Raw genomic sequence first — 17,259 nt, 5'->3', positions numbered from 1 at the left:
TCACTTAGACACTGTCTAAAACCGATGGTCAACCGGTCATGTTTAAACACTGCCGAGAGCACAGTTTAACCTCAAATGAGAGGAGTGAATCACAATCGGAGGTTATGTACCATGAAATATGTAATTTGTATTATCATACCGAGACGATTCCGGGAAGAAAGGTTAGTCCGATGGCCTCTCTGTGGGTCGCTCGCTGCCAAATCGCAGCAATTCTTTTGACATGCATGGGGAGATAATCATAAAAGAAGGTTACGCTTTACGAGAGACTTGTTTCTTGAGACTGACAAAGTGACAGTCTGGTAACTGTCACCTTGAATACAATTCTTGGCAACCGATATATTTTATTATGTACATGGGGCGATTTCCATGGAATTATAGTTCACTTCGATTACATATTAGAATTACGTGTCCCGATCGTCTGAGGGCTGTCACATACATCAACCGGGAGGGACTCACTTATATTTACTGCCAAGTAAACACACATAACAGTGAAAACTTTTTTTGCTAGGGGCTTTACGTCGCACCGACACAGACAGGTCTTATGGCGACGATGGGATAGGAAAGGCCTAGGAGTTGGAAGGAATCGGCCGTGGCCTTAATTAAGGTACAGCCCCAGCATTTGCCTGGTGTGAAAATGGGAAACCACGGAAAACCATCTTCAGGGCTGCCGATAGTGGGATTGGAACCTACAGTGAAAACTAAAAAGTAGGTTGTATGGGATTTTTATATATATATAATAGTATAAGTTTTCGGCAACTATTAGATAGAAAAGGCAAGTGGTGGTGATTATTGTTTAAAGAGGATTATGGAAGAAGTGCCGTGGCCATAATAACAGCCCTAGTATTTGCCTGGTGTAAAAATAGGGAAACTACGGAAAACGATCTTTACGGCTGCCGATGATGCGTTTCGAACCTACGAACTCCAGAATGCAAGCTACATCTATATGGCCCGTACAACACACACTGTTACATATTACTATTGCTTCATCTTCCTTTCGTCAAAGCTACCGTATTTATGAGTAGATTACACTCCTCTAACAACGCTATAATGAAAGCTACGTTCCCCCGTACGGTGGCATGTCGCTTTAGTGTCGATAATATTATGAGATTTATTTTCCACCGAAAGAGATACTCTTATCAGTGGGCAAGTCATGCTCAGCCATATTTGAGTAAAGTGTAGGAAGACAAACAGCTGACTGGCGTTCGGCGCGCGCACCGATAAATTTCATTGGTTGCGACAAGAAAAGAGTTACATGAAAGATGCTTCTGTCTCCATTTTCAAATCAAAACTGATACTTTAAGGGATGTCTAGTTAAACATCGACTGGACATTGTTTATGTAATGGAAGATTGAGAACGTTTTAGATGTTTAGGTAGACAATGTCTAAGGCTTGAAACTAGTCATCGTTTCTGCAATCGGCCTATAGCATTTAACTGGAACATTATAGCGATCCTAGTGTAAAGTTTTTCGCTTTCAATATGAAAAAGAAAGACAAAAATGGATATTGGTAGTGAACCAAATTAAATAAGTATCGTGAAATAATACCAGAAGTATAATTATTTTTACAAGTTGCTTTACGTCGCATCGACACAGATAGGTCTTATGTCAACGATGGGACAGGAAAGGGCTAGGAGTGGGAAGGAAGCAGCCGTGGCCTTAACTGAGTTACAGCCCCAGCATTTGCCTGGTGTGAAAATGGGAAACCACGGAAAATCATCTTCAGGGCTGCCGACAGTGGGGTTCGAACCCACTATCTCCCGAATACTGGATACTGGCCGCACTTAAGCGACACCTTGAGAATGACAGTGGTGTAAGTCATTATTAAAGCAGACATTAATCAGATCTCGTAAGTTCTTTGTCTTTGTTTATTACAACTCAAAATTCATATAATCCGATAATTTTGTGCTGACTTCGGATTTCACTTTTCCTGTAAATAAATCTGAATAATTCTTTCCTGCAAAAAATATCAAAGGGAGTTATGACTGCATTTTGAAACTTCTTCAGTTTTGAATCTAGTTAGGGACTTTTACCAGGCTAAGTGGTTCAGACAGTTAAGGTGCTGGCCTTCTGAACCCAACTTGGCAGGTTCGATCCTGGTTCAGTCTGGTGGTATGTGAAGGTGCTTAAACACGTCAGCCCTGTGTTGGTAGATTTACCAGAGGTGAAAGAACTCCTGTGGGACAAAATTCTCACACCTCAGCATCTCCGATAACCATAAAAGTACTTGGTGGGACATAAATCCAATAACATCATCAATTATTATTAAAAACATTTTGAAGTACAACAAATTTGACACTTAGGACCTTCTTGTAGAATTACAACTTCCTACGTCAAACTGTTTTGGAGGTGTGAATAATTTTGTTTCCGGAGCTAACCTCATTTAATACCTTAGGGGTGGAATGTTTTAAAATATTTCCTATTTTACATCTAGGATTTTAATATATATTCTGCCATTTGGGTTTTCGTCTTCATACGTAAATGGTTTTGGAGGAAGAGTATTTTGTTTAACACTCTTAAGGATCATTCTCTTCTCTCTTTTTTTTTTTTTTTTTTTTTTTTTTTTTTTACAACTTGCTTTACGTTCCACCAACACAGATAGGTCTTCTGGCGACGATGGGACAGAAAAGGGCTGGGAGTGGGAAGTGGTTGTGGCCTTAATTAAGGTACAGCTCCAGCATTTGCCTGGTGTCAAAATGGGAAACTGTGGAAAATTGAGCAAATTCAGCTATCGACCTCGGGAAATTTAAAAAAAATAATAATAATAAATTTGGCTTTACGTCCTGTAACTACTTTTACAGTTTTCAGAGACGCCGAGGTGCCGGAATTTAGTCCCGTGGGAGTTCTTTTAGGTGCCAGTAAATCTACCGTCACGAGGCTGACGTAATTGAGCACCTTCAAATACCACCGGACTGAGCCAGGATCGAACCTGTGAAGCTGGGGTCAGAAGGCCAACGCCTCAACCATCTGAGCCACTCAGCCTGGCTATCTTTTTTCACAACAGGTAAATGCTGGGGCTGTACCTTAATTAAGGTTCCTTCCTGATTCTAGCTCTTTCCTATCCCATTGTCGTTAATAAGAGCTACCTGTGTTGGTGTGACTGTTATTTAACATGTACAGTATCATTTGAAAGTGTGCTGTTTTGTGGTATTATTTGATTCACTTTTGGCTATGAAATTCACGGCATTAAATCCATCATAAATGAAAATATCCCTCGATCGCTCCTGGCTCACTACTTGCATTAGCAACTTGCAGTGCTAGACTGCGTGATAACTTAGGGAAGTTCGCTAGAGCGCTCTGAAACGACCTCTCTATTTATCGATGGCTAGAATATCTACTCTTCTCGTGCTACCGTTTTCAGCTAAGCAATTAACTTTTCGTTATACTTCCCATCCGTTATCGCGAAAGGCTTTTCAATTAGGCCGCAAATTATGTGATGGCGAGTATTCCTAGGCAATGAGCCGAATGGACGGTAGCGAAGAACATGTCCTAAAGTTTTAATCTCACCACAGGCACGCCTGCAGTGGATGTTCTCCTGATTTCTACCATACAAGCTTCTTACAAGAGCCACGTGTGCCATCATTTTGATGCTTTCAGTCCACTCTGATGTTGAAAGGCCTACCTTTTCTGTGAACCAGGTATTTCCTTGAGGGTGCTGTGCGAAGAGGGCAATTCCTTTACCTTTTTTAGGAAGGGAGCACCATTTCTTGAACTCCTTATTTCTTAGCCTTTCCCCGATAGCTTTGCCATTTGTTTTTATTGTTGCTTTTCCTGCAGCAATATTCAAATTACGAAAGCAGTCGGCCTTTTCTTTCTCAGTATATACGTTGTTAAATTTTTCCAGAATGTTTACCATGTTAAGATGTTGATAAATGTTTCCCACTGGGCCTTAACGCACGCGGAGCTTTCTGTAATGGATAAACCAGTGTTAGCCATACACGATTATTTAGTATCTTTAATTTTTTATCAGCTTTCAGAAGTGGACTGGTGATTAATTTCTCCAGTTTATCTTTTAAGTTATTACTTAATTTATTATGATTTATGGTGATTGTCTCAGAAACATCTACTCCCAAATATTTAATTGAATCGTGCAGTCGAGTAAGGAACCAAGTAAAAATCGGCCATTTTCATTTTATTGCCTCATTTACCTCACATAACCAAGCCCTATCGTTTGGTAAAGGAAAGAAATAAGTCAGCCTTCTCCTTGTGGGAGAAACAGTGGATGGACATCAGGCATATTGTGAAGAAACGCATTAAGTCAATGACTTAGTGCGTTTCTTCACCACTTGCTATTCATGACTTAGTTCCATTCTTTGCAGCACGTTGCATGCGATGTAGGTATAACAGGGGATATTTCAATTTACGGCGTTGGTACAAAACAAAGGACAACATACTGGAGGGAAACAGAAATCGCACGGTACATGGTGGGTTATAGTGTACAGTATTTCAGTTTGTATCTCGGTGGATGACAAAGTGATCTTTGTATTACGTTTGAGAATATGACTCAGAAAAGGAAGGCACAGCCTGAGGGCCATAAACATAGTGTTCTGAACCACGCAAGACTCAGAGGACTGGCATATGTGAATAAACGTGGGAGAGTTGTGGAAGGCAAAGAAACCAGTTCTGACTGCAGGTAAGTAAGGAGCTTGAGAAGTATTACTAGGGATTGTTTAGTAAATAATATTCTAACATGCAACCGAACTTTCTACTCTTGTTTTAGATAACAATACGTATGGTACAGATTTATACTTAGTATTAATAATATGTTATTCTTCTAGATGCAGAAGAAGTGCTTTGAGATTATCAACGAAGTGGCTCGCATGTCCATTCTTTCCAAGTTTCTTCAACTTCCCAGTGAGGATGCACAAGATTTACACTTGCAGCGCCTCATTGAGAAGAATGAAATTAAGAAGACCGAGGAATGAAAATTCAAAGCAGCGAGCAGCAAGTTTCACTTACTTTGTTATGGATGGCAACAATAGAAAGAAGGTATGTCGTTCAGCTTTTATGAGCATGCATGCCGTCACTCAGAAAAGAGTATTCCGTATCACAATGCTTCTTCTTCATGGAGAAATCCCAGGGACAAGAGAGGAACCAATCCAAATACCAGAAAGATACCGGAAGATGTCACTAAACTAATATCCGATCATATTCGATCATTCCCTCTGAAACGGACTCATTACGGAGGGAAAGAAGTGCATTACTTAGATGCTCGCTTAACTATTAAAGAAATGCACAACATGTTTGTCACAAAATACCCGGAGTGTGGAGTCAAGTACAGCTTCTACAGGACTTATTTTGTTGAGAATTATAACTACCGATTCGGACGACCACAGATCGATGTCTGCAGCAAGTGTGAGGAGTTCACAGCTAAACTTAGGAGTCCACATATTTGTGAATCAGCAAAGCGTGCAGCTCAGGCTGAATATGATGTTCATAAAAGAAGAAGCAGGAAATTCTACAGGTCTTTGAAAGAAGTTGCAACACTGTGCAGAACAAATGACAAAGTGACAGGCCTTGCCTTTGACTTTACACAAAATCTGCCCCTGCCACACATACCGGTGCAAGAAGTGTTTTACATGAGACAGTTGTGGGTGAATGTGTTTTGTATTCATGATCTTGCAACGGACAAGTGCGTTGTGTATATGTATCATGAAGGCCAAGGAAAGAAGGGTGCGAATGAAGTTGCTTCTTTCCTGAAAGATTATATAGACGAATTTGTGTCAGAAAACGTTGACCAGTTACACGTTTTCTCTGATGGTTCTCCAGGCCAAAATAAGAACCATACGGTCATAAGACTAATGCTAGGCCTGGCAGCTTCAAATCGATTTAAGGAGATTAGACAGTACTTTCCTGAGAGGGGTCATTCATTCCTACCATGCGACAGGGACTTTGGGGTATTTAAGAAAAACATTAGAAAAGTAGACAGAGTTTATACTATCGAAGAGTATATGGCAATTATTGTCAACAGCAAAGCAAATGTTACAGTTAAGTTAGTAGACTCAAGTGCAGTATTTAATTTTGACAAGTGGTGGCCTGAGTTTTTGAAAGAAGTGACTGTATCAGCTGAAACATCGACAAAGAATACTCCTCGTGCTGGAAAGATTGCATTTTCTCCTTCTTCGTTTAAAGAATACAGATATAGAGCAGATATACCAGGAGTTATTGTAGCACTTCCCTTCATAAACAGCATTGTGAAACATACGTTTCATCATGGGAAAGATAACTTTTGCACATTTTCCTTGCAATCAATGGCAGCATATCCAGAGGGTGGGGTTCCAATAAAAGCTGAGAAGATAAAGGACTTGCGTAAACTGTTGAAATATGTTGCGAATGAGGATGCTTTGGCATTTTATTTGGACATAATTTTGCAGCCAATGAATTCCCCTTAGGTTAGTAGTCTCGGTTGTAATACTGTAGTTATTTGGCGCTTCAAGGTCATTTGTATTTGTTTTCCCTGTTTTTTTCTGTTGGATAAACTGTAAACAGTGCTTATGTATTGCATTGTGCTGTTTAATATATAACAAAGGTTGGTGTAGTTTGTACGAGAGATTTATTCCCAAACTCCAATTTTTTTTCGGTATTATTGGAGAAAGGAACTAAGTCAAAAAAGTTCAAACGGTCATAAAATTTATAAATTTTTCTTGAACATTTTCCTGCTACCTCCGTTACATATCTATCACTGCTCTAAATATTATATAAAATAATGGAAACTATTCATTGAAGCGTGTCGAAGAAAATCAGTTTTTTTGCTCTCCTGAAAAGTAGCAAAATCTGACTTAGTTCCTTACTTGACTGCAAGATTCAATTGTTTCATCATTGCCAATGCTTTTGATCATTATTTTCTCTGATTCTTTAAGATTTCCTCTGTCTATTATAATGCTGAAATGTCTGGCTCCATGGCTAAAGGGTTAGCGTGCTGGTCTTCGGTCACAGGGGTCCCAGGTTCGATTCCCGGCAGGGTCGGGAATTTTAACCATAATTGGTCAATTTCACTGACACGGGGGCTGGGTGTATGTGTTGTTTTCATCATTTCATCCTCATCACGACGTGCAGGTCGCCTATGGATGTCAAATCAAAAGACCTGCATCTGGCGAGCCAAACTTGTCCTCGGACACTCCCAGCACTAAAAGCCATACCGGTATGCCATTTCAATGCCAGAACACACGGATTTGTTGACTTCCAAGTCAATGCATTCAAGTTTGTTAACAGCTTTGAGTCCCAGCTCAACAGGTTTTTGATCTTTTACTATCAACGCAATATCTGTGAAGCACATAGAGATTGTCAGTTCCAGGTGAAGGCAGATATCCAGAGGCCTTTGTAACTGATTTTTCACATAGTTCATCAATTATGAAATCAATACACGTATTAAATATTGTTGCGAATGTGGTGCACACCGAAGAAGGCCCCTAGATGATTCATGTGTTTTGTTACCCCCTTAATCGTCTGTATTATAGTGCTATTTTCAGACTGTAGATTTATAATTTATAATTAATCTGCTTAATTTTGGTGATAGACTGCATTCTTCCAGTGTGGAACAAACATGATTGACAGATATTGCCATATGCCTTCCTAAAGCAAGGAACAATATTGCTGCATTACCATTTTCTTCTTTAGCTTTCTCCAATACTGAACTAACTGAACTATTAATGTAACTCCAGAAAACTGGTAAAACCTCTTTGATTTGGATTAAAGATGACATCTTTCACCCGTTTATCTAATACCTTCTCAATGGTTCTTCTTAGGCCTGATGAAGGTTAGGATCAATTGTACAGGCATGCTTATTATCCTTCAATTTCATCTCACTAATTTTCCGCCTCTGATTGTAAAAGAGATACTGTGCTATTTCATATTCGTATTCCTCTCTTGTAATCTGTCCTTCCTCTTGTCCTTTCCTGATGGATTACTTGATGATTTAAAATCATTTCATTTTGATATCTAGGTATTTGTCTTTCTCCCTTCAATGTTTGTAATTTGATATAGGTTGCTGTTGTTGAAGGTAAAAGTGATGTAGTCTGTTTTCAACATGGTCATGGGCTTATACTTTATTGTGTTGATGATTTTGTCACCAAGTTTTTATTGTAACCATTAATATGTGCAATCAATGGAATAGTCTGTTCTTCTCAAAAGGTTAATCTCAATAGACCATTGACCATCACCATTTGTTGCTTACAACATTATCGTAATATAAGATTTCTGATGATAAATAGAACATTATGGTACGACTGTTTATAATATCGATTACTGTCATCATATCACAGTAATGTGCAAAAATCTGCTTTCCTGAACTCTTTTCTTTGTGATGTAGTATCTAGAAGGTAGTGACCTGAAGAAACAGCTCTTCGTCGTGACTTGAATATGCTGGGGTAGCTCTCTTTTGTGCCAGCAAAACAACCCAGCTCGCTGGAGAGACCTGGACTGATTTTGCGCCGGCAAAGGAATTGCAGTAGAGTGAATGGCTGCACTTGCCTTGACTTAGCTGTTTGCAGTTTCTTTAACTTGATAAAGAAACGTTTTAAGGAATAATAAGAAAATGTGAATACAAAATTCTTTGCCCCAGTAGCGCTGGGATAGCTGGGATTCAGTGCATGATATATACTCAATATAAAGCCCCTTAAAAAAAAAAAAAAAAGGCATCGTATTTTATATTCCTCGTATTTAACATTTAATCGGACAATTTTAATTATAAAAAGATGCCAGGTTGAGTGGCTCAGACACCTAAAATGCTGGCCTTCTGACCCCAACTTGGCAGGTGAGATTCTGGCTCAGTCCGGTGGTATTTGCAGGTGCTCAAATACGTCAGACTCGTGTTTGTAGATTTACTGGCATGTAAAATAACTTCTGCAGACTAAATTCTGGCACCTCGGCATCTCCAAAAACCGTTAAAGTAGATAGTGGGACATAAAGCAAACAACATTATTATTATCATCATCATCAAAGTACAAAGAAAATGTAGATATTCGTCTGTGGATACTCACAAACATATCTATAGGTTTAATTGTTTCGGAGAAAAGTGAACTTGAGAGGAACTCAAACAATACCCTGGGCTTATTCCATGTTTTGAGCAACTGTACATATTCCCAACAGTATCCTAGCTTCCAGTCTTTAATTTACTTCTTTGTTCCCTGTCCATTATATACCACGCATATACACATTGTAAACTCGAGGTCCTTGTTCTTTCTTTGCCATATATTTGTCCCATGTTCTCCTTAGGCTACAGTTACAACATTAAGAATGAAGATATCTTGAGGAGTGTGGATGAATGCTGTCCTAGGAAGCAGAAGTGAGCTTGTCAGGCGCAGAGGAGACTTTCTTTTTTAACGAGTTGCTTTACGCCATACTGACACATAGGTCTTAAGGCTACAACAGGATAGGAAAGGGCTAGGAGCAGGAAGGAAGTGGCCATAGCCTGAATTTAGGTACAGCCCCAACATTTGCCTGGTGTGGAAATGGGAAACCACGGAAAACCATGTTCAGGGCTACGGAGAGTAGGAGTAAACCAGGTACAACATGTTTTCCGCAAATGTAGCAAGTACTTTCTTTAATGGACTGAAAAGGTTTTGCTTGAGCTTTGCAGGGTGTACCAATATCTTCAATTTCATCAATATCTGCAGATACTAATAGTCTCTCCTCATTTAAGGCATCTCTTGCTCTTGAATCATTGCAGTTATTATGAAACAGTCTTACATGGGTGTGTAAACCTTTTCTTTTAAATTCTTTGTTATTACATATACAACATTTTATGACATCTGTAGATGCAGACTGAGACTGTTTAGTATATGTATCACTAGTCTGTTCTATACCAATACAGTACCGATACACTGCTAGTTGTGTATTTAATACCGCAATACCAATAAGTGGTGAGGACTAATTGGATTATTCATCTTCGTCATCTTTAACACTAGGAATAAGCTTCCACTCTTGTAGTTCTATTCTGGTGTATTTTGGATAACAATTTGCAGGATACACTTCAGGAATTAAACTGGTGTCTGAGGGACCTGCGTGAGTAATATCACCTGGCCTCATAATTATTTATGTACCTGCACAGTGAGTTATATTATATAAAATCTATTTAAATCTCTCTTATCTATGATATGTCTGGTACAAAGTTACAAACATACTTTGTAAGTCATAGTAAAATACCTAAAGGTAGAGAAAATAATAAACTAAATTGTATAACATCAGGGTCTACTATAGATCTTTCACTTCTAAAGCCATACTGTTCACCTTACAACTCTCCTTCTACCTTTCTTTTCATTCTCCTATCTAATGTCCTTTCCAGTATTTTTACCACTAGCAATAAGAGTGTGGTTCTTCTATTGTGAGGGGCTTCTAAAGCCATACTGTTCACCTTACAACTCTCCTTCTACCTTTCTTTTCATTCTCCTATCTAATGTCCTTTCCAGTATTTTTACCACTAGCAATAAGAGTGTGATTCTTCTATTGTGAGTGTGATTCTTTTATTGTCATGACACTTTTTTGTCCCCCTTCTCTTGCTATGTAATACCTTGCTGCCGATATTTAGGTACGAGAAGCATTATCAATCGCATTTGCAAGACATTTAACAAATCTTTCACGCTTGATGTTAAAACTTTCCGCATTAGTTAAATTATTGAATTCTTCTGGCCATTTTTCTGAGGCTATGTTAAATTTTATTGGTTTCATTAAAAATGTGCCTATTATATAGTAATTTGGAATTTGTATTGTTCAGAAGACTTTTTTTTTTTTCCTTCTCAGAGACTTTGGGCAGATTTCTGTTTCCATGTGCACTTTAACAATATTTGCACCCAGGCGTTAATATCCCCTTTTCAATAAAATATCACACAAAGAAAACAATGTCCTATACACTGTAGCACACAGTAATAGCAATTAATCAAAAAGAATTGGGACTATGGAAACAATCTGGTCATGAAATTCATAGATCTAACTAATAAAGGCATATGGGAGTGTTACCAGGGAGAAGGTTTGGGAAATCAGGGTCAAAAAGAGACTGGGCACACTAACTGTAGAAATGGTGCAAGCAATGTACAACCGTGTCAGCAGTGTACAGAATCCAGTTGGAAAGAAGGAATGGTTTAGAAATGAAACTGGACTAAGACAGGGTAGTTTGCTGTCACCTCTTTTGTTTCTATTGGTTGTGGACAAAATTGAAGAGACAAAGAAGCATATAGGAAAAGGGAGATGAATTTTTTTTTTTAAATACAGCGAGTTGAACCTCTATGGACTGCGTGGTAACAACCAACTTCATTTTAGTGTCTAGGTCTTGTTCTTGTTCTGGCTTTGACTTCCTGCCAGTATCTTCTGGGCCCAGTGACGAGTGCCTGTTTATGCTCTTCAGACAAAGGTCCTTTCCGTCTTCTGGAAGTTGATGGCATTTTGAAACCTTGATACATGTTCACCAATCTTCTGAATGTGTTCCTGTCATGAATTTCTTGGTCTGAAATACCAATCTGCCTCAGAACTTTTTCGCATTCCTGGAACCATCTCGGCCTTGTCGCCTTAGACTGAATAAAATTCCATATTCTTTTTGTTAGTCGATCATCAGTTATCCTCAAGAGATGACCGTAAAATAGTAGCTGTCTCTTCTTAATTGATGCTGTGAGAGGTGCTGTCTTGCTGTACAAATCCTCCTTTGGTCTCATTCGCCATTGTCCATCAACCCATCTGTTACCTAGGATTTTTCTTAGTATCCTGCGCTCTCTTCTTTTCCAGCCGGTCAGCTTGACCTATACTACTTAAGGTCAAAGTTTCAGATGCATATAATCCCTCAGGTTTTACAACTGTGTTATAGTGTCAGAACTTGTCCCCTATACTCAGACTTTTTATTATAGATATTCTTTGTCATTTGGTAAACTTCCTCATCCTAACATTGATTGCTTCCTCTTCTAATCCATTCTGCTGGATGACTTCACCAAGATATCTGAAATTCTTGACACGACCGATTTTTCCAAGATTAGTGATCATCCATTCAGCTTCATCACAGATGTTTGTCATATATTTTGTCTTCAGAATAGAAATCTGGAGTCCTACCTTTTCAGCAACTTCTGACAGCCTACTGATCTTGATGACTGCTGAATCTATTGTTAGCAAAAATGGCCAGATCATCCGCAAAGGCCAGGCAGTCAACATTAGGGAGCGGATTTTTATGTAATTACATATTTTTTTTGCGTAAGTTTTAACGCAAGTTACGAAGTTCATTATTCATATTGTGCATCCCCAAGTGTAAAAACTGAATGTTATTTCACATAAAAACACATATTTTCATATTTTTAATGTAAATACATATTTTAAGAAAAACTATAATAAGCACATAAATCGGCAATATTTGTTGATCAATAAAATTTAAAGTGCTTCTGTGTTATAAAACAATGCTCATATTTTCATTTTAGGATTATGGTATTTTTTTAACAGTGTATTTAACATAATGTATCTGAATGTTTCGGCTATTTATGGACTTCCCTCCATAAGGGGGCTGTCACACAGGCTCGATCGAACGACTGCGACCAACCGACTAAGAAAACAAACCTACAGAGGGCAGTGGCACCAGTCACACAGCATCGATCGTCAGCGATCAACCACGAGCGATGAAGATCGACTGGTTTGTGAAAACAAACGTGTCCGTTTTTCAGTCGCAGTCGTTCGATGATGGCGGACGCAACATAGTCATCTGTTGATGAAATCGAAACATTAATTTGCTTAGTGTATGAAAACAAAGTGGTGTATAATCCTAGACTCCCTGGATATAGTAATAGGAAGACCGTGAATTTTGTATGGCATTCTATAGCGTCGAGAACTGGGACAAAAACTGGTAAGTAATTATTATATTTTTACGATTATCTTATGAATAGTGTTATCTTAGATTATTTATTGATAAAATATATTATACGGAATAGATTGGTAAAAAAAGTTACACTAGGAGAACTAGTAATTATCATTCTTGTAACTTAATTGAAGAAATGTTTGGAAAACGTAAGCAGTGCTTTCCTAACCTCCATCTCGTACCTAATGAAATGAATAGGCCTACCATTGTTCGCTTTAATGACAAATAAGTGTAGGCCTATGCCATAAGTAGGCCTACTACATGTATATTTTCTTTGTCACAATATTCTGATTCATTGTTTCAGGAAAAAGTTGTGCCAAAACAAGGCAAATTCTGAAGGCTGGATATCGAACTTGGAGAGATAACATCCTCCCTCTCCTCCCAGGTTCTGCTGTACAGAAAACATAAAATGGGTTTACTTCAATGCTCTCAACTTTCTGGAACTCTTCATTGCTGGAAAAAGGTACAATTCTGTAATATTTATTTTTAAAAGTAGGCCTACACTACAGACCAGTGTTCTAGTTGTGAAAGAGTGAGGGGAAGATTCAGTCTGTAGGCCATAAGTTCCACCCATCTGTTCATTAATTTATCAGATATAACTGAAAGTAATATAATATAATCCAACCTAACAATCATCTTACTAAAATAATTATTGAAAGTAACAATTTCTTAAGCAGAAGGCTTGTGTCCAGACTAAAATATAGCTCCAATTTAGAAGAATTGCATTAATATGTTGTTCATTTTTTTCAGTTCTCTAACAAACACGTCTATCGAAGTGGCACCTGATGTGTGAGAGCCTTTTCACCAAGCTAAAATAGGGGAGGAGGAAGCAGAAATAATTTGTGTTGGAGGGGTCTTACTCCTACAGATCAGAAATTACTGAAGGGACTTCAACTTCCAGTCCAGTGGCTTCTGCTTCCACAAACAGCTCTGCCAGCAGTTAAAAATAAAAGAAACAGAAATGTGAAAGTGACAGTGACAGTGATGTGTTAAGTGAATATTTAGAAAAGATACTGAAAACTGAAAAGAAAATGTAATCAGTGTTATTTTTAGTGTCTTTGTGATGACATGGAAAGAATGAGTGTACTAGGTTGAAGGGTTTTCAAAGTTAAAATTCAGGAACTGTTGTATACAGTGTTAGATCAAGAAAGAATCGAATAAAATTTATGTTCTTGAGAAATGTTCTACTTTTTTAATTAAATCAGTTTTTGTTATACTTATCTATCAATATTTATTTGAATCCTCAGTGAGTTATGTGTATTAGCACCTGATTGGAAAGAAACTTAACTCCATTTTTTAAAATTATTAGCGTTATTACTACATCTTAATTTGTATATTTTATGTGGTAGAACATGTATGGTTTACAAGGTAAGGGGTATTTTGAAATACATGTAGTAGGTCCCTTCTGTGTGTATAGTAAGCAGTTGTACAGCACAGGTGGTCTGAAACCAGACCGGCGTATTGATAGTTCTGTCCAAGAGCTGACTTCCTTCTTTTGGTACCTATACTGTTGATCACAACTGCAAACTCATTGCATTAGGTATGTACAGCACAGGTGGTCTGAAACCAGACCAGTGTAAAGACATGAGTAGTTTTGTCCAGGAGCTGACTGTCTTCTTACAGAATACTGTTGAACACAACTGCAAGCTCATTGCATTGGGTTTACTGCATCTATATTCAATGTTGCTTACTATACTGCCATCCTGGAAGAATACACATCCTAAATACCTATTTGAAATTATCTACCTGTTCCAATTTTGTATTCTCAACCTGACATTCAGTTCTACTACTCTTCCCTACTGCGATCACTTTAGAATTGAAACGACTAATTTTCATGTCATATTCATTGCATCCTTTTTGAAGTTGCAAGATATTAGATTGCACAGTTTCAATAGACCAAGTCGTTTGCATAGGACAAAATTCTTACTAGAGTTATACCTGACAGAATCCCTCCTTGCCACCTTATACCTTTGTAACTTAGGTAGCCTTTATCTCCTCATTCCGAGTACTCTCCTGCCATTGGTACCTATCTGCACCAGCAATCGCTACTTTCATGTCTGTTACCGTACTTATAATTTATTAATAACATATAGGCCTACAGGGGGCATCAAGGTAGACCGATTATTTTATTTCTTGTGCTGTAGATCCATATAAACAATGAAAAACAAAGATGAAAAATTCATTTGTAACTATTTTGACCAGTGTTTCTACCAAAGTTTTGTAGATTTTAATCTACAACATAAAAAAACTGTATTTTGTGGGATGTGATATTAAGGGGATATGATGGCAGAACATGTACATATTTATAAAAAATATATCCATATGACAGTTACATGCTTGTAATAAAAGGTTGAGTAGATTAATTACCCTGTAAGTCAATCCAACCCTACTCTGTCAAACATTAATTTATATAATTGGTATTTACAAACGGTTTTGACAGACAATGTAAGACATAGCAAAATTAAATCATTTACCACCTGAGCAACAGGCCTAAATAACATTTTACTGTAGATGGCAATAGTATTTAGTTGTTAGAAAGGCACACTCTTCACTTCTAAAAATAGAAGGCAAGGTGCTTGTTATTAGCACCTATTATTTTTTGCAGTGTTTGGTTCTCATTTTGGGTTAAATTGAAGGCAAAGTTTTCATTTTCCTTGAACTGATTCATAAGGAAAGTATTTCAGGATGGATAGATAGGCTTGGTAGTGTTCATATCAGTAAAGAAGTTACATATGAACAATACACAGAAAGGCAAAATCAATATTGAGGTAAGAAAGAGAGTCCTACCAGACGTTTGCGGAAAAAGTTGTTACTCTGTACCAAGGAGTTTACCAGTAACTTGGATGGAAGTGCAGGATTTATATTAATTGGTTTATTATTGTCAAGTGAGCAATTAGAGCAGCTTGCCAGTGCGAAGTTTGGGGGGACAGTACTTTATGCTTAGTGATGAGGGTAATAAACAAGACCTTGTGTGTAATTTACATGTAGTTGTGACAAGTATCAGTCTATTACACTGCCAACTTATTAGAACAATATTCCAGAAGCTTTTCCTATAGTTATTAAGCTAGTGTACAGAGCACTAGCCTCACCTGAACTCCTCAAGAAATGTACACATATTTGAATACACAGAACCCTAAAGAGAATTTACTTTGGAAGAGATGTCCATAGACAACCTTTCTTCACAGCCATTTGGTAAAATTAGCTGCTTTTGAAGCTGCTGTAGTCTTCAATGATATAAATTAAGACAGGATTGTCATTCTTGCAAAGTTTGGATATGGACCTGGATTCTTTGCACAAAACACAGTAGGCCTACAGAAATTCAGCAACATCTTTGTCATGAAAGCAATATGATACTATTCTGAACATGGCACAATAACAAAGAAGAGGAGAGGCAACAAGAGATTTGCAGAGGATCATGAGGGAGAGAAACAGTGTAAGGAACTCCAATACTTTTATCATTTTCACAATATTCAGAGCATATGTGCATTTTTCTTTCTTTCAAAATTATTTACAGGACTGTAATGAAACTTGACACATTATTTCTACATTAGGTAATGTAAATTTTGACTGGAAGCATGTCTTGATATGTCTATTATTTTGGTAGGTGGGATCTCACCAAGTGGTATGGAAAAAAAAAAGCTGTTAACCTCCATCTAATAAACACCTCAAAATATCATTTGAAAAGACAGTAATTATGCTCCAAGATCCAGCATCATTAAAACAAATAAGCATAAATGGTATTAGTCTTATATTTGAAGTACAATGAGCCACTGTTGTGAGGCTTTTGTTGGAACTTTCACCCTGTCAAGAATTCTGGCTGTAGTGCTCTATGAATGGCATCACATATAATAGGAACAAATCCACTGATGTATTGTGAGCAATCCTAAATCTGTATGAGTCACCAATGTCCAGAAACCTGTAGGCCTAAATAAATATATTTCCACTGTTCATTGTAGCACCTTCAAATTATGAATTCAAATTGATGTAGGCTACATAACCGTTTTCAGTCCTTTTTTATCAATACTTTATTAGAATCCTACAGAATGCAAAGAAATATACCTGCCACTAATCCTTTATTTGATATATTTTGCCATGGACATACAGTAGTTGTTTCGGAGGTGAACATCACTTCTGACTTTAAACCTAAAAAAATCGTTGTGAATATTGAATTTAACAATAGTGTCAACCATTCCTCAGAACTTATACCTTTCCTGTAATTTGTTTGCCTGATATTTATTAGTGACTACATTTTTTCCTCTAATTGCTTATACCGTAATTATTGATGAACATTCGGTACTAGTTCCTGAATTTTTCTTCGTCATTCCACAACGAAGGCACACTTTGGTGGAATTCTCCATGGCCCTTTACCTTGTCCACTGCGATTGTCTGGTTCTTTCCTTTCTCCTAATATATTCATAGGTTAGAATCATATTTCCACCCAAA

At 37.7% G+C, this 17,259-nt stretch overlaps 1 protein-coding gene across 2 annotated transcripts in view; it reads right to left on the bottom strand.

The window, feature by feature from the left end:
- eco (Establishment of cohesion) overlaps nucleotides 1-17,259 on the bottom strand; it is a 169,160-nt gene that overhangs the window by 28,561 nt on the left and 123,340 nt on the right. The gene's annotated exons all lie outside the window — the stretch shown is intronic.

The sequence above is a fragment of the Anabrus simplex genome, chromosome 1 (assembly GCF_040414725.1).
Source record: "Anabrus simplex isolate iqAnaSimp1 chromosome 1, ASM4041472v1, whole genome shotgun sequence".
Lineage (NCBI taxonomy): Eukaryota > Metazoa > Arthropoda > Insecta > Orthoptera > Tettigoniidae > Anabrus > Anabrus simplex.
This window is presented reverse-complemented; position numbering and strand designations above follow the sequence as displayed.